This window comes from Pipra filicauda, unplaced genomic scaffold, assembly GCF_003945595.2.
Source record: "Pipra filicauda isolate LSUMZ 115617 unplaced genomic scaffold, ASM394559v2 scaffold168_size1973030_pilon, whole genome shotgun sequence".
NCBI classification, from domain to species: domain Eukaryota; kingdom Metazoa; phylum Chordata; class Aves; order Passeriformes; family Pipridae; genus Pipra; species Pipra filicauda.
The window spans coordinates 564,587-586,642 of NW_024104195.1; positions in this window are offsets into that span (position 1 = coordinate 564,587).

The following is a 22,056-nucleotide window of genomic DNA, read 5'->3' on the forward strand; positions in this document are numbered from 1 at the left end:
TTCCATTAGAGTCAACAAAATGAGGTACAAGGTATGGCAAATACAAGAAGAAAAATTAAAACTCTCAAAGCAGTCATACCATGAAGCAATCACGTCATGCCTTAGCAAGATACACTTGATTATCAAAAGCAGTGTGAGGGTCTAAATAATAGGCAATTTTTATTTCAAAGCTTCTTCATTTATTAAACTAATATATGTTATTATTTGAGTATAAGATACAGTAAGTTTAGAAGGTTTTGAGAATCTACCTCATAGATACTCTACAGGTAGAGCAAGTGAGTCAAAATGTTAGAGACCTGGCCTGCAGAGAAATAAGGAACATGAGAAGAACAGTAGTTCTGTGAAACCTTTGGAATCAATAAATTTTTGTATCTTACAGAACTGTGACTCGTGGATGAGGTCCCATATATACATACTTATATATATATAAATTGTAATCCAATAAAGGTTAAATTCATGTTGCAGTTGGTCACTCAGTGGAACAAAAAGCTTCTATTAAAAAAAAAACCATACCAACAAAACCCAAAAAACTCAACAATTTAAGTCAAAATATAGACTACCCACAGGATAATTGTAATTAGATTTTAATACACAATGTTCCCCTGGAAAAACCTGTCAAACTCTGATGTTCCTATTTTGCCTACACAATTTGAATTCTACTTTACAAATTCTTTGTGATCTCTGGGTCTATGGGAACCTGAATTTTAGGATTTCCATGTTCAAATGGAGCAAGTTCTGTTCAAAGTCTGCCTTGTGTCATTGACATTATAGCACAAAACATTTTGCTTTTAGTGCTCATCTTTCATGGAAAAATTCTGTTCTCTTCAATGGTAGACCTGTCATCTGTGGCAGTAAATTTACTTGTTGTTTTAGTGATTCCTTTCCAGAAAGAAAATGCAGATAAAACTTGACAAATCTAAATTTGGTCAATTAAAAACACAGAAGTTTTTCTCCTAATTCACTATTCTGTCAATTAAGCACATATCAGGAGTACTCCAACATCAACACAACTCATGATCTTGCCCAAGTATTTTTGATTTAATTGAATCTTTATGGGATGTTTCTCAGTGTCTCAAAGTCAATAGGCTTTCTCTAAGTTACAACCTCTTCTAAATTGCTGCATTAGAGCTCTTAGCTGACTCTGAATTTTGCCAAAAGAAAGATGCAGTTATTTTCTTTTCTCCAGAATTTAACCTTGACACACAATGTATAAGGAACTTTTAAATCTTATAAAATGGGCTGCACAAAAAAATCAGGTTCATGTTACACTAGAATTTTATGATTTTGTATAAAATAGGCAATAGGGAGACATTACTTTCAAGCACAAGAATCAATATGTAAAATAACAATTTGAAAAAAAGTTGGACTGCACTATGATCAATAAATAAATGATGGAAGAGAGCATCTTTAACAACCTACCATTTCTAATTGAGTTGGGTGATAATGGCACTTGCAAAATATTTTAGAACTTCTCTAGTAGAAGGAGAAAAAAAATATTTTTTTTCTTCCTATGGATTATTGTTGTTTTCATTTCTATCAGTTCCAGTAACTGTTACTGTAGTGTCGGTTGTAAATATGAGTGGCTAACTGAATGCAAAAAAATGTGGCTATTGAACACTATTAAGTGCATGAAACAAAGAGTTTGTGCCCTTGTGCACCTCAGGGCTACAGGAAGAAACTTTTGTGAACAAATTAGATTATATTGTTGAGTAGTGACTGTGTGAGCAACAATGATACTCCTGTGCTGCTTTACCTTTAATATTCCATTATTTCAAATTCCTATGATTCACTTGAAGGGCAATAACTGATAAATTGGAAGTGTCAAAGGATGCATAAAATTCATAAAGTGGGCAAATAATTGGGTGTTGTATGGGATGATGATGGTTACAGAAGAAAATCATTCTCAGCTTCATCAGTCTCATATAACAACCTTGTTTCAAAGGTCAAGAACAGATGGAGGCCTACACTGATAACATATTATTCCTTGGCTGAGCCAGATACTTGCCAGCCAAGGATCTGAACTCATGGTATATATGATCCATGAGATCTCGGCTTTAAATGGCTGGACACCATAAAAACATTAAGCAAATTAGTGTACTTCTTCATGAGCTCATTTGAAATATATCTAGATTAATCTATTTTTTAAGAGAAAAATTGTTAAAAATTTTAAATATAACTTAGTTTGGCAGAGTTTTATGCACTTTTCCTTCTCACTAGCAAGGCAAGTGAATGTGAAAGCTTTCTTGTATTTTTGTAAACTCTTTATTCTAGAAACGTATTATGTCTTTTAATAATTTCAGTCTTCATCCTGTCATTTTTGAGTGGAAAAATTTCAGATTTACCAGTCCCCCTCTAGATCAATGCCACTCATTAATTTACATGAAATCTCACACTTTTCTTTAATCTTGCCAATTTAGACAGCTTTGTAAATCTGGAAGCATTGCCTTCTCCTTCTTTCTTCCCTCCCTTCCTCCCTCCCTCCCTCTCTCCCTTCCTTCACTTCCTTCCTTCCTTCCTTCCTTCATTCATTCCTTCCTTCACTTCCTTCCTTCCTTCCTTCCTTCCTTCCTTCCTTCCTTCCTTCCTTCCCTCCTTCCCTTCCTTCCTTCCCTCTTTCCCTTCCTTCCTTCCTTCCCTTCCTTTCCTTCTTTTAATTCTCTAAGCACAATTTTGTTGGAAATATGGCTTTAGTTAAAATCTTCAAACTTAGTTTTATCAATAGAGTTTTGTTCTGAGCTTTTTGAAATTGACAGTTCATTTTAATATACATTTTCTGTATTTCTTCTGCAGTCTGCTGTCTTTTAAGACACTACATTATTTCACATTTTGCAAGACCCCCATTAGTTCTGTCCTCCACATAAAATGATAATGACCCCCTTAAGCTTCATCCTATGTTAACAGAAATAAGCAAGTGGGAAAGATACAGCATTTTCTCAGTAAAAATAACTTTTTGGTTATTTTTTTTATCTGAATTTAATTAAATCTAAAATGAAACCTCTCATTCAGGAAGGAGAGTAATATAAATTATGATTTGAATTGTATCAGATGAGATTTATTTACAAGTATTTCACTGTCTACACTGACAGCTTGAATTCAGGCACTAAATCTCAATTAGCTCCACTGAAGTTGGATGATTTAATTAAGATTAACATTTATTACATGTAAATCTATTATATATCTAGTTAATTGTTTAAGTGCAAAATTAAAACTTTTGTCAACAAAAACCCCCCCAAACTGTGAGAGCTGGAAATAAAAGTTATTGGAGCTTGTTCATCTAATACAAGCTTTTATTTTCATGAGAAAGGCTTATTTATAGAAGATAATCTCTGTGAGAAAGAACATTTACAGCTTGTCAGTACCCTATCCTATTTATCTACGTGCTCTAAAAGAAATAAAAAATAAAATTGTTGAATCATAAACTACAGTGTCTATCCTCTTGTTTAACTAATGACTATAGGGTTGATATTCTGAAAAAAAAACAATGTCATTTTGTGCACTTCTGCATCTTGCAAACCTAATGGAATTCTTTGAGGTAATAGTAAGAGTTTGAAGAAGGAGAATATCCAGCTATTCTAAATCTACTTAGCATTTTCAGAAGTTCATTCAGCTACACTTTTTATCAAAACATCCAAAAAAAGATATAAATCATCACTGGATAAAAGGGGAAGATTCTCATATAGATAAACAATAATAGGTCTAAAAAAAGGTAAATAGATCTGAATTTTGAAGCTGATAAGTCAACACTAGAGACCCACATTAATATAAGATACTGCTTATGCTGTTCTACCTGGTCATCTAGACACTCAACCCTTTTATGAATAAGGAAGATATTTTGTTTAGTAACAAGAAAGAGTCAATTGGAAAGAGTTTCAAGAGGTCTTTGATTTTGAATAACTGATAATTAAGATGCAGATGAAATAAAATTCAGATGAATTTTCAAAAGGATAGAACTGTGAAAATCTCAGGTCAGTAGAGTCAAATCAGTGAAAAACCTAAAAATTACAGACATTATGAAAAAAAACACCAAAAAAATCCCAAAACAAAACAAACAAACAAACAGACAACAAACAGGGAAAAAGGCACAACATGCTCTTGTATAATGCATCTGGAAAGTTTACCTAAACCTTCACAGAGGGCATAATTAGCTCACAAGTGCATCTTCAGCATCTTTCCCATATCTAGTTGTAGGTTGCTGCTGGATCCTTTAATTCCTAGGCTGCATTCTCCCAGAACAAACAGGCTTTTTAACAGCTCCTTTAACTTATTCTCATAGGGCAGATCTTTTGCCCTAACCATCTTAGTAATCCTCTGCTGAACAAACTCATCATTGCTCGAAAAATGGTATACCAAAAACTGTACAGTGTTCCAGTTATTTCCCAGTTGGTACTGATCAGAGGTAGAGAATAACTTCCCCTGGCCTCCTGTCTGTGCAGTTTTCCTTACTGAACATGAGAACATGCTTTTCACTCATTTTTAACCTAGTGAACACTCAAGCTTCCTAATCTTTATCATCAGAGAATCCACCCAATCAGCCTGGACACTTCTAATCCGCACCACAAAGTCATTCTGGCCCAGATGCAAAACTGCACTTCTGCTTGTTGAAATTCATGAGGTTTCTGTAAGACCAGTAGTAGAGTTTCTAAAGTTTCTCTGGACCAAATTCTACCATTTGGAATGTTAAACCTTTCACCAAAATCTATTATCAGCTGAGAATATTTGAGAGTGCTTTCTTCTTCATTGTCTCTGTCAATGACTAATGTATTTTAGATGTAGATGTGTGTGTATATATATAATGCATTACATATATAAACACAAATAAATATGTAATGTTTTGTATAAAAACATAAATAAATATGTAATGTGTTTTAATATCTCTCTCTCTCTCTCTTTCTTTCTCTCTCTCTATTCGTGCTGGACAACAATATATCCCTGAGCCACCACTGGGCCCTGGGGGCAAAGAAGGCCAGTGAGATACTGAAATACATTGGAAAGAGCATTTCCAGCAGGTCAGGATCCTGCCTCTCTGCTCAGCCCTGGTGATGTGACCAGCTCTGAGCTCCTCAGGACAGGAAGGACATGGAGCTCCAGGAGTGGGTCCAGCAGAGGCTGTGGAGATGCTGAAGGGACTGGAGCACCTCTGAGACCAGGAAAGGCTGAGGGAGCTGGGGCTGTTCAGCCTCCAGAGGAGACACTGAGAGGGAACCTCACCAGTGTCTGTCAGTGTCTGCAGGGAGGGGTCAGAGGATGGATGAGGCTCTGCTCGGGGGGGCCCAGCAATGGGACAAGAGGAACAGCCAGGAACTGATGCACAGGAAGTTCCACCTGAACATGAGGAAGAACTTCTTTGCTATGCAGTGACTAAGCACTGAACAGAGACCAAAGATGGTGTGGAGCCTCCCTTACCGGGGATATTCCAGAGCCATCTGGATACAATCCTGTGCCATGTGCTCTGGGATGACCCTGCTGGAGCAGGGAGGTGGGATCAGCTGAGCCCCCATGGTCTTTTCCAACTTTAACCAATCTGTGATTCTGTGATTCTGTATTAAGCCATACTGTCCTCAGAAGCAAAATGCCTGGATTAATTTGCTTCTTAGGGGTCCGTTGCTGGATATCAAGGTTCTGATTTGAACCTGGAGGTCCAGGCAGTTTTCTTTCTACTAAACAGTTTGTCCTCTCTGTCCATATCTCCACAGCTTCCAAATTGGGAATGCCCTTGAGTATTAAAGACATTATTAATCATGGTATCTTGCATTACTGCTGTTCATCATCAGAATCTCTTGGAATCAGTGTGGTCATGAATGATTTGTTGCTGGCAAATCTGTATTGACTATTTATTTTTGTCTAATTTTCTAATGAGCTTGGAAATGGACTAAAATAAAAAACGTAGGTGGGATGTTTTGAAGACTGAGATTAATTAGACCATAATTCCTCAAACGCTTGTGCTTGCTTCTCTTAAAGATGTCATCTTCAGCCATCAAGGCCCTCTCCTCAATGAATGACATTTCTCAGGGCATAGTGGCCCTGCTCTTTCAGCACACTCAAATGAAACCCGCCTGCCCCTATAAATTCTGAACAAAGTTTCTGTACACAGTTTCTAATCCAGTAGATCACCTATGACAATGCCAATATAATGCTCATATAGTTGTTTCTTGCCTTACTCTTCTCAGTTTCTCCCCATTATAATTTGTATATATATTTGTTTATATATGTATGCTCACATTTTAAAGCGTCCTCACTTTTGCTTAAAACCCTTTTTTTTTTAACAAAGAGACTTTCTGCCATTTAGCAAGAAATTTCCGATTCCTGTTGAATGATTATAAGCCTTCAAAAAAGAAATCTGTTATATTTGTTAAGCATACATTTTGTTAACACTACTGCTATCAGGTCAGAAGAGCACTTCACAATTGTAGCAGAGACTGTTGGGCTTTCAGAGCTTTTATTCAGTTAATAGAAGAAAAATGTTGAGAGTGAGGAATATACTGAGCAGGTAACTGCCTTTGAATATGTTGCTGCATGGTACACTGAAGAATGAATTATTTAAGCAAGATTTTTAGACATGAATATGGAAAAGAAAGTGTATTGCTATTCCCTCACAATGGAAATTCTGTTCCCAGCAGCCACTTTTGTATTAACTGAAGTTGGTGTAAAATTGTTGTTTTGTCTGAATGAATAGTTTCAATGAACAGCCACTCACAAATACCACAAGAAGACTATGTAAGAAATTCTGCCTTTTTTTAATGTATTGGGACAATAAAAGGACATATAAAGGCCGTGCCTGACTGAACCAGGTACCTTTATGTCCTCTTTCTTTGTCCATAATATTTGAGAGACTATATTTCTGAGAGTAACTGAGGGAAAGGAAGTCAGGCAACACATATCCTCTAGCACAGGAGATGTCTCTACTCAGATTTGAGATACAGGCATTATGGAAAGTGTTTCAAGGATGCAATAAACATGAAATTCTTCAGTTTAAAGGAAACTATTTCTTTGCAAGGTAAGTTCAATCCATGGTGGATGGGGGAGAATAGGAAAAAAGAGAGAGAGAGAGAGAGACAGATTTTATGTTTACTTTTTACTTTTTTTTTCCCACTGATATGACATTTTCAAAAAATCAGAACATTCCTTTTAGGTAAAAATTGGGGATTGATGACCTACGAGTCCTAAATTCTAAGCCTAAACAATGAAAATGTTTTAATTTTTTATTATTTTAATTCTGCTAGAGAAATCAAGCTTCCTTGATGAAGGCTAAAATAATTCCTCACGTTGTGGGTTTCTTTGGATGTCTCCTCTTCACTCAATCAGATTTTCTCTGCTCCTAAAAAACCCTCTTTTCTTTGTATATTGAATAAAAAAAATCAATAACTTGCTGATCTGTGGAATCAGGCTGGCGTCAGAGCCCAGAAAGGCTGCTCCATGTTTCTGAGTCACAGGCTGATGTCAGGACTAAAAAAATCATCATGTTGATATAATCTTTTCTTGTGTTCATGTCCTTGACACAGGATTTCAAGGGTCCTTCCCTAGAGCACCACTGCCCTGCCATCTCTCATATTTAGGGGCAGGTTGTGCTGCATTTCCTACACCTCTCTTACACAGTTATTAAGGGCTTAAGCTTTCATGGAAGTTTAATGACACTTTCATTAGTCCTTTATTTTTTTGATCCATCTCTCACTTAGCAATAAGTGGCATAAATGTCAGCTCCATAGTAAAGTGTAGAAATGTGATGTCAACCTGTTTCTTATGAGTCTCACTGAGAATTCTGGTCACAATTTATGTCATTTAGGGCATCAGTCTTTCAAGTGAAGCCCTGCAAATGGCAGATCTGTGTTATATATGATCTTCAGCAGATAGCTGACTATGAGGGTGAGGAAAGATGTGGAGCTTTGTTGACAGTAACACTTGAGTAACTTTGCAGGGACATAATTTATTAAAGATGTAGTTCAGCAACTCCCTGATTCTTCCTCTGTGCTCAAATTATGTTTGACGTAATATTTACAAGACCATTATGAAGATTGTTAGGGATAGTTAATTGTCTGGAATGGCCCAGAACTTGCTCAGAAACTTCAAAAAATAATGTAATTCCTCTTTCCACTGTGAATGAGAACAATTGTTCATTTTTTCTGTGCATGAAATGAAGGGGGACACTCATGAAACCATATATCTCAAGAATCTGATCAGAAAGCAAAAACACTTCCTTGGATTTAGCATTTCCTCGACCTTCAGATTTTATGGGCAGTTTTAAATATTAAAATTTTGAATTTAAGGAAAAAAACTAGTTTTAAATGTTTAGGGCATTTTAATGAATTCACAGAATGTCATCAATTCTAGGTGAAGTGCTGGTAGATATATTAAGTAATCTAGATGTACAATGGGAAAAAATATTTGCCTTTTTTTTAACTCTTAGGCACCAGTTTCTTTTCTGAATATTGGTCTTATAAAATCAAGGTACTGTTTTATACCTCTTCTGCTACTTTCGTTTTAATAAAACTATGAAATAATTTTATCACATGCAGCTCTAGGTTGTAATATTTTGGTAAACCTTAAAAGTGTTATGTATACAAAATATGACCAAAAAAAAAAATAGCCCCAAACCCACAAACAAACAAAACAAAAATATCAGTTCTCCTAAATTCCATTAGAATATTTAGACTTCTCTTTAAGATAGGCCTCTTCTGTTTGAGAACACTTGTACTCTAGCCTAAACCACAGAGTACAGTCAAGAACTGGGTAACCGTGTGCCCTTTGTGCTCTGAGGAAGATGAAGATGATGAAGAAAACAACCCCAGACGCAACTGTCAAGGGGCAGGCTGGGGGGGGACCAGGGCAAAAGCCAGAGGGTGGAAAAACTTAGGTTTGGTTAGACAATATTATAAAATTGTAACATCTGAGGCAGAAGGGGCGTGTGCGTTTTGTAACCTATGTGCCTTGGAGGTACGATTAAATCCTTTTCTTGTCTCACCTCTAATTAAATTGCTCTGGAGGTTTTTTTCCTCAGCTCCTTTAGGCATCAATTATAAAAGCTACTTCACGTGTAAACCTTAAGTAGTTCGTTTGAAAAAAAAAATCCCTCAGATCTAATTCCAGATGTTTTTTACACCATATCCCTTTGTGTCAGGAATTAATTAATTTTAAAACGTTTTGGTAGAAGCATCATTCTTTGTATTAGGGAGGATTCAAACCCTACTGAATCTGAAACCATGACACCATTAAAAGCTCAACAAAACTGAAATTTATTACCAAGAGGTGGCCAACAAAAACGAATAAACCCAAAAGGGAGGAAGGAGGAGAGAAATAAGCCCCCAGCACGACCTCCCCAGTTACCCAGCTGTTGCCCATAAAGTTATCTTACCTACCTAGCATGCCTATAATTACCCATAGCAGAAGCTGCATCCTTGGAAAGTCAGTACGTTCACAAATTGGCAGGCGTCCCAACGAAAAGGCAACATTGTCCTTGATGTGAAGCTAGCTCCTCCAAGAAAGCACTGTCTTCTTTTATACAATTAACTGAGTGACCACAGCCTAGGCAGGAGTGGTCATCACCGCCCAGCCAGAGGCCCTCAGTCCCACCTCCTTGGTTATGTAAGTGCATCTCTTCTGCAGACGCGTGGCTTTCCCTGCGCCTGCGTACTGTACTCAGGGGGGCCTTTTCCAAATGAGTCTGGGGGTGTCCTTCATCACTATAGTCTTCAATTTCTCTTTCAAGCGACCTTGGAGAACGATTAGCCAATCACAGAACACCAATTAAATATAGTTTATACAAAAACTCCCTTCAAGGACAAAATTCTCGTTTTATCAGTGCTTGTTTTCTCATAACTTGGCAGGGAAAGAGCAAAACTTTCACAGGTGGCTGGGCCGAACACAGAACAAAAGTATCAGTGTAATTAACTCCTGATACGTTATTGCTTTAGGTTTTGCAATTGCCTGGGACAGGGTAATGAGGTTGTGGAAGAGGGAAAGGAACATTTTTACACTTTTTAAACTTGATGAACTAAAGTGCAACCTGAAGTTTTGGTTATTAGACTCAAGGATGTTGCTGTGAATGAGATTGGTTCACTGAACCCATTACTGTTTATATATATGGGTATTTGTATATGGCAGACATCAGTGTATGTATATTCATCACTTCTATAACTCTAAAACCAGAACAATCTGTATTTTCTTGCAAATTGCTTACATATAAGTCCCAGTAGACAAGCCTGACAGATTTGTTGATTATATTCAGCAAATGGATATGCAAAATAATTAATGTGAAAATTTTATTAAATTGAATCTTAGGATTCAAACTTCCTGTTTTTGCAGCATTTAAAAGTGTTCATACTGAAGATTAAAAATAATCAAGATAAATTAGACAAATTATCACCTTTCCTCTATGGCATCACCCTGGTTTTATTTCTAGGGTGTAGGGGTTTTTTATTTGTTTTGATTGTTTGCTTGTTTTATTCCATTTTGATGTAATGTGAGAAAAAATATTTGAACTATAATTTCACCTTTCTAATAATTCCTGCAGATAGTTATAGCTATATTAAAATATAATCTTAATATACTATATTATGGACTCAGGGATAAGTTTTTTGAGATCAGAACTCATAATGACTTCTCTATGTCTTGATTGGGAAAAAAAAAAAGCAATTATTTTCACTAAAATATTTCTTAACTCTGAAAGGATTTCTTTCATATCTTTCTGTCCACACCATCTCCTCTTTAAGACACACTGCAACCAGTCTTGGTGTCACTCCACAGTTAACAAAGCAAAGACATGAGAAGGTCATCTAGTTGTCCTGCTTTAAATAACACTTTGAAAGGAAATTCCAACTAGTGCAAAGTATCAGACAAAGAAGATTCCTCTTGTACTACATGACTTTCATACTTTTAAAATCATAGCTTGGACTTCAAGGCTTTCCTTGCATTCTTAAACACTTCATTCTTCTATCATCAGTGAAAAAATTTGGCAAGGTGAATACGTAGCATAAACCCCTTCTCTGTAGTTCACGCTGTTTTCATCATACCCATACTTTTAACCACCTTTGAATTGCCACTTTACAGGTTCGAGCCTTAATTTTCAATGCATGTAGACATGCAGGTCAATTTTTTTTTTCCAAAGAGTAAATATTCATATTGTATCAGGGGAAAAACTGAAAATAAGATATATAAAATTTAAGTACAATCTTTGTCTTACAAATAAAAAAAAATTGGAAATATATGCATTTTTTTTAACTGAGCTTGGACAGACCCTGTGTAGCCCAGAAGCAAAGGCAGAAAATCAAATCAGGCTAGCAGCAGAAAGTGTCATATTGCTAATGCTGAATCTTATAAGAATTACCTGTTGTGGAATGTCACAGATTTCACTGAGCTGCACTTTTTAAAGTCAGGACTAAACATGTGCTGCTGTTCAAACAAAATATTCCCGGCACGTGTGATATAGCTCAGGTAACAAATTGGATGAGATGTTCCTGATGATCTCTCCCAGTCCCAAAAGTTATAAGAGCTAAAAGAGCTAAATGGCCTTACAGGCTGAGACAGGATCATCTCACTGTGGATCTGTGAGGCAGAGGCTTGATTAGGACAGGGAGCAAATAAGTATGAAGGAATTTGGTCTGTAAGAGTAAGGTTTAAGGCATTTTTTGGTAATCAAGAAACAGTTTTTGTTCATTATCCTTTTCCTTTTCCATTTGTTTGCTTCACTGAAATTTCCTGTGAAGAAGTTGACCAGGAAACCGGGGATTGCACTGCTGGTTGAATCCTGAGCATCTTTCCAGAGAGATTATGAATTGGGAGGGTTAAAATGTATAGATGCTACAAGGATAACATTTACACAGAATTTACAGACTATTTGATGAGTATTTAAGACTTCAAACTCAGCATTAGCAAGATCAATTACAAAACTTCTGTCACAGCAACTCTACTGACACAGTGATCTGGTTAAAATATTAGTTCAATTTTGTCACAAACTTTGAAATTGCTGGTCAAAAAAAGACGGATGGTGGCCATTTTGAAGCATGAGCTGAACAGGAAGAGAAATACTGTGTCTTTTTGCGTCGAAGCGCATATTGGTCTGCTACAAGATGTAACTTCTCTGTTAGTTGCCTCTGTCTGGAAATCTCAGTTTGGATCCCATTGCAAGTGACCATCAGAAATGCTTTCAATTAAACCAAAATAGAACAAGCCCTTTATTGAGAACAATTTTGTTTTGTCCTCTATAATTTCTGATATGAAATTATTTTTTAATTTTTCTTATTTTTCTGCAGCAACTTGGTAATCAAAGGTACTTATTTAATTTAAAACTAAACTTTTACTTTAAAATAAAATAGTAATTTCCATCAAAATGGCAAAAAAATGTGCTCTGCTGCTTCAAGTGGACCACTTAGGTGCACAATGATATATAATGACAAAATTAAAATATTTTGTGTGTTCTTCATTACTTCATGACTTCTGCACAGAAGTTGTATGAGTAAAGAATTTAAAGATGCCATTTGAACTCATGGCTTAGTTTATTTTATATTTTACAGAGAGGATATGTGCCAATCTATTTTAAATTCTTCAGTGTTGCCACCAATTTTGCTTGTGGTGCTTCACAGTACTCTACAAAGCAGTGTGGTCATTTCACAGTAACCCATAAATATTACAGTAACTGAAAAAAAATACAAAATTACAGAGACCAATTTACACAAAAGACTTTCTAAATAGTTATGTACTGCCAGTATGTGAACTAAACACAAGTTATTTTTTTTTTTATATGCACTGTTGGCAGTTGAAAAAACAGGTGAAAATTAATGATCTGGGTCAACAGTAGCACAGCTGGCAGTGGAGGAGAGGATTAGAGTATCCTCTGTGAACAGACATATTTCCACTACAGGTTCCAGTTATAGTCAGCTTATGTTAAGAATTCTAGGGGTTTTGGGTATATCTGAACTTTTCTCATGGAAAAAAATGAAAATTGTTTTTCTTCCTTGTTTCAATTCAAATTCAGGTTTCAGATTACCACAATGTGTCTGAATTTTGCTGCAGTTTTACATTAATGTAAAATTAATCTTTACATAAGCATACATAGACTATTACTATTACACTGTAGGTATGAGTGACATTTATGTTACTAAAATAAATGCATTTTTGAGAGCCTCTTGTCTTGTCAAAAGTATGTATAACATTTTCCCAGAACAAGTAAGAGAAGATAAAGGGAATTTCTTAGCACTCGAGTGAAGCCTGAAATAACTTTATTCTAGAGGGTAATTTTAATTTTTAGAACAATATTAATGGGACTAGATATGTATTAATACAACAATATTAAATTCTCTAGGGTATAATAGAGGCTTATACTTCACCTTACAACAAAAGCTTTAGTTTATAATTCAGATTAAAATAAGCTCCCTAGCCATGTATATTGCAAACAGTCCAATTCGCATAGTAAATATTATTTTAGCCCCAAAATAGTTTTATTGACCCAGGATGACCAAAGACTGATGTATTGTTCAGCATGTTTGAGCAGTGGAGGACTCAGCCCTTAGTTGCAGAAGAACATGAAAAAATGTCCTGCTCTAAGTTTAACATTCAGTTAAGAAAGATAAAGTTGAGAATTTTGACTTGTTAATTGTGCATCTTTATTGTAGTAAATAGATCATTCCTTATTTACCTTTCAGTAGGTTTAACAATTCCTCTAATCTCAGTTATGTTCCACCTTACTCAATTATTAAGTTAAATTACCTTGTTAATCCGCTGGTACTGCATATGTGCACAGTATAGTGTGTGCTATTCTTTCTAAGGAGAATGGGACCTTAATTTCTGTTTTCTTTCAAAACTGATGAACCATATTTCTTGCCCTTCTCTACATATCTATTTTTTCCTTTTTTTTTTCTTTTTTCCTTTTTTTTCTTTTTCCCCCTAAGATGATTTGAAAATGACTTTTTGAAGTGCCATTAAATTGATGGAACGTCAATTTATATTGTACCTCTACATGCATGATTTTCCTGGCTTTTATACATGCTAAAAACTGTCCATGTAAAAATCTGTCATTTTATGATCCAATTTTTTTAATCCATAATTTTGACTATCTTGACTAAATTATCCTTAAAAAATTTACATTCCTAATCAACCTATAATTATTTACCCTTTTTGTAAGCAGCAGCTTTCTTTGAAATATGATGCAGGTACCACAATTATTACTTACCAGATTGCTGGTTGTTGGTGGGATGAATTGCATGTTATATTTTTTTTATCTTGGAGGTTGCTTTTTAAAAAGCAGTAGAGGTTTATTTATAGTATGAAAGGAGAATTTTTATGAACAGACAAAATAATAGTGAAATAAGACGACTACAGGAACTATAAAGTGCATATAAAGACACAAGTGTGAGAAGAGTATGATTGTATGAGCCTTGACATGAAGAAGAAAGAACGAGAAAGTTGACAAAACAGAGGATTAAAAAGAGTCAAGTGTCGCTGAAGATTTTACCAGTGATTACTCAAAATTTGCATTGTGGAATGTCAGAAGAATACCTAGGGAGAAAAAGGCAGAACAGGAAATCCATAAGTGTAGTCAGTTTGGGTGTAAAAACACAAACATTGACACTGCATAAATTGAAGGGTAATTCTGAAATTTAGAAACACACACTCTAAATAGCTTTGGTAAACGTATTTTTAATTAATAATAAAATTTTAAAGTGGTTCTGATTTCCCTACATGGGATGCATATTTCATATTTCCATCTTGACTCAAGGTCAACATCCTTTATGATTTTAGGTGAGGACTTTATTTCCTATTGTTTTCTTCCTTCTGTCCTCCTGCCTCATCACTCATTCCGTATAAATCTGTAACTAATTTATTCTGCCTACTAACAGTCATGACAGGTAGCTGATTCTTAGTTTGTCTCCTCTTCTATTTGTTGCAGTTTTTAAAATGTCTCAAATTCTCATGAGTTTAGGTTAACACTAGTTTTGGCTCAGAACTAGTAAAACTGTCTTTGTTGCCAGGTCATCAGTTCCTTGCTTGCCAATTCTTTTGTCCAAGTGGCTTCTGATATTATCTACATAGAAAACACTCTCACTGATTCTGTAAAATTCTGAATAATATGCTGTAAAATTCCTAGCAATTTTCACCTACATGTTTATCTGTAGAAAAAGCAAATATAGCACAAGGATTCCAAATGCAGAGAAATGTCAGTTTCAAATAGTGATGAAAGAGTTAACAACATCATTTTGGAAACAATCCAGTTTAAGATTTTTCTAGAGATGACAGTCTAACACATTGTACAGAAAAGAAAGAAATCTCAATAGCTAACAGCTCACTAATTTTGTTTAAACTATATCATTTTAGACTGACAAAACTCATTCTTCTACAACCCTTAGATGCTTTCTGGGCAAAATCCATATTAAATATGTATTTTTGTCTTTGGAAACAGCTACTTATTGCAGCAACTGTGTTTAGAGCAAGTTGAAGGTAATTGATTACACTGAACTGCTTTTCATGTTGAATTCAAATTAGGCCTTTGGATATATGGAGTTTTCTGATGACTTCACTAGAAGCTGAACATATTTACAAAGCCAAGAACAAAAGCAGCAAGTTTATAAAATGTGAGCAAGTTTATACACATACATATGCTTAGGTAACTTTCTGTTTCTTTTTCAGGCAAACCTTTTCTAAGCTCCACAGAAAAACCTTATACTAACACAGACTAAAAGAGTTATTATAAAAAAAATGAAGTAAATCAGAATCACATTTGAACTAGTCAAATTAATTGTGATAGACATATACCAAGAAATATTAAAAACCATACCAAAAGAAAACAAAAAATCTCAAAAAAACCCACCTAAAATCCAAATAAACAGACAAAAAAGCAAACCTAATACAAAAAGCCAGGCAAATAATTTGCCCCTAGAATTTCTTCAGCCTTATTCTGTTGCTTGTTCTTTGGAAGGTTAGTAGAAATCAGGTTGAGGAGCCAAGGCATAGCATAATTTTATCAATTAAATTACAACAATTTGTAGTTTGTTCTAGATCAACTCATGCAGGTTATGAAAGGGATGAAGCCCTGATGAACATGACGTGGTTACAGCATACTGATAATATCTGGTTGTTGAGTTCTGCTAAATGGTTGTCCTTTATGACTATAGCTTCAGTTAATTTAAAAGTATGCAAGTGAATTGGAGTTAGTTTTAATATGACAAAGGCAACAGATGTCCTTGGAAAAACAGAAGGCTCATTTACAGTCTATCAGGCTCTGGGATTGCTGGCAAAGAGCAAGGATTTTAGGGGGTTTTTTTTGTTTGGTTTGGTTTGGTTTTGTTGGTTTTTGCTTTGTTTTTTTTTAATGATGGGAAATGGCAGTTCAGCTGACAAAGCTAATAGTGAGCTTCCTGTTACCAAGTGGATTTGCAGCATAAAAAAAAAAAAGATACCCATATCAGTGCAATCTGAAAATATTTTTTGTGGTTAGAAGTGCTCAGGTCATTTGGTGATACCAATTAAACCATGTCCTTGGAGACATCATAAACCAGCCATGGAAATTGTCATGTGAAAGCATTCAATGATTTTTGGCAGTAGTGGGTAGAGGGCAAATGAGGAGAGGGCAGATGAGGAAAGGAGCTGTAACACTTTTAAGTTCTCTGTTAGGCAGCTGAAGGTTTGCACACAATTACAAAAGCGTGATTCTGCACAGTGTTTTCAGGGAGGAATGGTTTGCTGCTTCTCCCAACTTCTCCCTTTGCTTCTTACTAATTCATAATTTTTTATTCTTCAAAGGACCTTTTGTACTAACTGAGTCATAATTTCTCTTTTTATTTGTTTTCGTTTCTTTTTCTTTTCTTTTTCACTGTCTTTGACAATAGTTATTCCAGCGTCAAGAAGTCCTAAAGGTTCTTCTGTCTTCTGATGGTTTTAATACACCTCTAACAAATTGCTGTAAAACTCTTTTTACCTTCTGTATATTAACTCACCAATTTGTGTCTTATGATACCCATGTGATACCGCAGAACAAGATCTGTGGAATACTTAAGACCAAGTTTCTCATGAGTTGCAATGTTATTAAGAAGCATTTGTAATTTCTATTTGATTTTATATGCTCAAATGTTTTTCTGAGCCGAGAAAATGACGGAATTTGTTAAGAACAGCATTGTTGAGCATGAGACAACAACCCACAGAAGAGATTACCAAGTAGAGGGGAATATTCCTTCCAAATAGTTTTATTTTTACATGTGCAAGTGGCTTTGTGTTTTCAAATATGACAAATTCATTCAGTAGCAACTGGTCCTATTGAGTAATGATAAAAAGAGTTTCATGGGGGAAAGGGTATGGTTTGTGTCAATAGCCACAAATTTAGAACTATTGACTCCAGTTCTCTCCTTGAACACAGCTTTCCCCTATGTCTATAGTCAAGACATCCATGACAAAATTTCATAAGCACCTGGACAACTTGGGCCTAGCAAATCCATTTTCAGAAGTCATGTAAACAATAAAACTGAACCAACAAAGGAAAATAAGCTATATTTTTCAGAATGTGCATTATGGAGTATTTGGAGCTAAAATGCACATTACAAGCTGACTGTCAGAAAAATCCCACTTATTAATCATGCCCTTGCAGGACTGTCCTCTGCTGTATAATGTGCTATCCAGATGTGTGATATTTTGAAAGGACACTGATCAGAACAGCACACCTGTGTTAGATCCTCATCCCTCACCTGCAGAAAAATCAATGGCTCACTGCTATTTATGACTTTTTGATAAGAACTGTGCTTTTACTTTATTTTATTCTTTCCACTGAGGATCAAACCTTTTCCTCAAAAATGTGACTTCATCCACAATGCATTTATGAGTTTTTTTTCCTGTGTTTAAATTTCAGATTTTAGTCCTGAGATTAGTGCTTTAAAATATATTGCCAAAGCTGGTTAATAAGACATTACATAGCCAAAGCTTTTATTTGCATCAACAGATACTGTGCAGCAGAAAGTAGATACCTTATCTCCAGGTACTAGAGCTCACACTGTCCTTTATACTCTTAAACATATAGATCAGAGAAGAATGTAATAGCAGTTCCACAGAGGGTTGAAGTCAACATTACAGAAGGGAGAGAGAAGGCAAATCTAATTTCTCTTTTAAGTCCAGCTCTGGGGTCCCAAGAAGGACATGGAACTGCTGGAGCAAGTCCAGAGGACGCATCAAGATGATTGGAGGGATGGAGAACCTCTGCTGTGAGGAAAGGCTGGGAGAGTTGGGATTGTTCAGCCTGGAGAAGGGAAGCTTTGGGGTGACCTAATTGTGGCCTTCCAGGACCTGAAGGGGCTACAAGGAACATGGAGAGAGATGGGGCAATGGCTTCAACTGACAGAGGGCAGGGTTAGATGGTATATCAGGAAGGAATTCTTGTCTGTGATGGTGGTGAGGCCCTGGAATAGGTTTCCCAGAGAAGCTGTGGCTGCCCCATCCCTGGGATTGTCCGAGGCCAGGTTGGACAGGGCTTGGAGCAACCTGGGCTAGTGGAATGCGTCCCTGCTCATGGCAGGAGGTGAAATGAGATGATCTCTAAGGTCCGTTCCAACTCAACCCATTCTATGATTCTACGAAGATCAGTTTTATGAGAGTGGGTCGATTTAGACTGTACATTTGACTTAAGAAGTAGTGTGCAGGTCTGGAGACGGGTTTCCTCTCACAGCCACCTTTCTTCTTTAAGTACTCTAGGTGTTTTTATCTTTCAAAAGAAAAAAAAGAAAATAAAAGGAGAAAAAATGCACTTCATATTATTGTATCGCAACATAATGAAAATGTTCTTTTATCTTCACGGTAGACAAATGTAGCTAATATCCTGTGCTTTTCTGGACTAAGCATCACTCCCTGGGTATATCAGATATGATGAATATTTTGAACATGGCATTTGTCCATATTTACTTTATAACTTAGGGGTCTCTACGTGTCTGTGTAATGGCTCTATTTTTTTTCCTCTTTTGACCACTGAGCACTGCACTTCCATTGTTTCTCAACTTTTCCACACATTTGCGGTGGCACTGAGATAATAAGAAACTTTGTTTTACTACTCTCAAGAATTGCCAAGAAATATGTATTATTAGGTACTCTTAACATTTAATTTTGGAAGTTTCTCAAGTTTTTTTCTTCTTAACATTTTTTTTTTTTGCTCTAGCCTGCCATTAAATATTCATAATAGAATTACAAATCTTCTACTATTCATTAGCAAGTTTCATGATTTTAGGCATTTTAAACACAAGTTTTAGTTTTGGTACTGATTTTATCCTTCTGCCAAGCAACTTCCTTTAACTTTACCTTTCCCTATTGAGTGCATAAGGTAATCTATTAGCACATATCCAACCTAGCAGAGTATGGTGTTACAGTGTGAGCTTGGCTTTCTTTTTTTCTGTCTACTGTATGTGCAGGTTGTGTCTGTATTTGTTATTGTGAGATACGAATATCAACAGAAATAGCAATATTAATCAATATAATTTTTTTTTCCATTGTATGTCTCATGACTCTCCTTTTCCTTGCACTCTTGAGAAAACAAGAATACTGGGGCATAACCGCTGAATCCACCTTTAAAAATAGTTTGCTCTTGGCACTTAGGAACACAATCGTAGAATCATAAAATCACAAAGTCATAGAATGTTTTGGATCAGAAGTTTGCACTTTTTCTAGTCCAGCCCCCTGCAATGAGCAGGAATATCTTCAACAATCAGGTTGCTCAGAGTCCTGTCCAGTCTGACCTTCAGTGTTTCCAGGGATGGGGCATCCACCACCCCTCAGGGTAACTTGTGACAAGGCACCACTGCTCTCACTATATTCCCGTGGCTCCAGTTCTTGAGCTTGTCCAGGTCCCTCTGTATGGCTTTCCATTCCTCCAGCATGTGTCACCTGCACCCTCAGCTTGCTGTCAAGTCTACAGACTTGCTGAGCATACACTCAATCCCTGTCTATGCAATTGATAAAGATAATAAGCAGCACTGGTCCCAGTATGGGTCCCTGAGGGCACCACTGGTCACTGATGTCCATTAGGACTCTGAGCCATTGACCAAACCTTCTGGATATGACCCAAACATCAATTCCTTATCCACTGAACAGTCTATCAGATTCACCTCTCTCCTAGCTCCAGAGAGGGTTATTGTGACAGACCATGTCAATGGCCTTATAGAAGTCCACATGGATGACATCCATAGCTCTTCCCTTGTTCACTGATGTACCTATGTCTTGTATGACGGAGCAATTACTTCATCATCAGAAGGCCAGTGGTTGATCAGACAGGATTTGCCCTGGTGAAACATTCCTGGCTGTCCAGAATCTCCTTCCAGTTCTTGTGTCTTAGCTTAGCCCCCAGGAGAGTCTGTTCCATGATCTCTCTAGGCACAGAGGCGAGGCTGACAGGGCAGTAGTTCCCAGGGTCCTCCTTTTCATGCTTATTAAAGGTGATTGCATTGTTTCCACTTTTTCCAGTCACCCGAGACTTCATCCGACTTCCAGGACTTCCCAAATATCAAGAGAGTGACTGGGCAGCTGCATCAGCCAACTCCACCAGGACTCCTCATCAGGTCTCATAGACTAATACACATTCAAGTTCCTCAGGTGAGAGAACTTCTCCCACATCTTCTGCTGGAAACTTATGTGTGAACCTTTTAATGCCAAGGTGGTAGCATCACTGGGCTGCTACACAGCCCAGAATCAAGTCTTAGGATGGAAATGTGTGTGTAAGTGTAGCCTTATATCTCAGATTTTTATAAGAAATTGGAGCAATGTGTTTTGCAGTTCTTTTTCTGTTGCAAAAAAAAAATAAAATATTGACCTAATTTTCTTTTTATTAAACAAAAAAGTCCCCCCCAAAAGGTGATAATAAGGTAATTTCTTTCAAACGCATGATAGAATAACACAAAAAAGTACTATAATTATCTTGATTACAGTTCACTTCAGCCTGGGACTACCAAGAGCGTTACTTCCATCTTCATTCTGGCAAAAACCAGCATGTTTGTACAGTGGTAATGGAGAGAAATGCACTGGATATAAAATAAAATACAGTAGTACTGCCAAGGAAACTCCAATAACAAAGAATTATCCAGGTGACTAACAACATCAACCAGATGAAACGGTGACAAAGATTAGGTAGTTGTCTCAGAAAAAAAAATTGCAGCAAAATATAAAACTTATATAAAACTGATATTGCAGCAGGAAGATGAAGTAATTTCAGTTATTAAGAGAAAAAAATTAAGAAAAAAACAAGATGGACATTTTTTTAGACTAATACTCAGTCATTTTTCTGATAAATGGTTTAATTGTAGATATTTTGTCTTAGTCAGAAAAATCTAGAAAAAAGGGGGAAGTTAGAGAAGAAAATCACATTTATTATTGCATTTCTAAGGAGTTTTATTCCACATTTTATTTTACTATAGTAGAGAGAAGGAAATATTTCCATGGGAGATTACTGTCTGAAATTTCTTTATAGTGAGATTTTCTGTTTTCCATTGATACATCTATTTTGTCGCTCCTGTACAGAGGGTTCAGAGGTAGAAGGAAAAGCACTACCTTTTGACATTGTTCCTAGACACCAGGATTTGAAGATTATCCGTGAAGATAAACTGACCCAATAAAAATATTCTTACAGGTACTCTAAAATACTTTGCTGGGTTACAGGTGTTTGGAAACATTTTTGTTTCCAAGTTGCCTTGAAATGACATTTGCAGAGACTCCACTTCCCATTAACACAGATGTGAGAGCTACAGGGTAACTGGTCATGGTTTGAAGTCCTCAGTGAGTCTATTGGGCCAAATCTTAAGGTCTCAAAAGGATATCTGGTTTGGTTTGGTGAATAATGACCAGAGCTGGAGGGAGTGGAACAAATCAAAGGAATAAAAAGTGATATGACTTTTCTGAAGCAGGGAGACAGTATTTGAGAGTGGGGGGGTTTTTTGTATTAATTATGCTGTACTGTATTAATTATTTTGTACTGTACAAAAATAACTCTATTTATTTTCTGACCTTATGAAATCACTGCACATGTATGTATGAGACATCCATTTTCACTCATTGATCTCAGATCATGTTCTCCATCTTCAACACACAGCATTCTGCAAAGAGTGATTCTTTTTA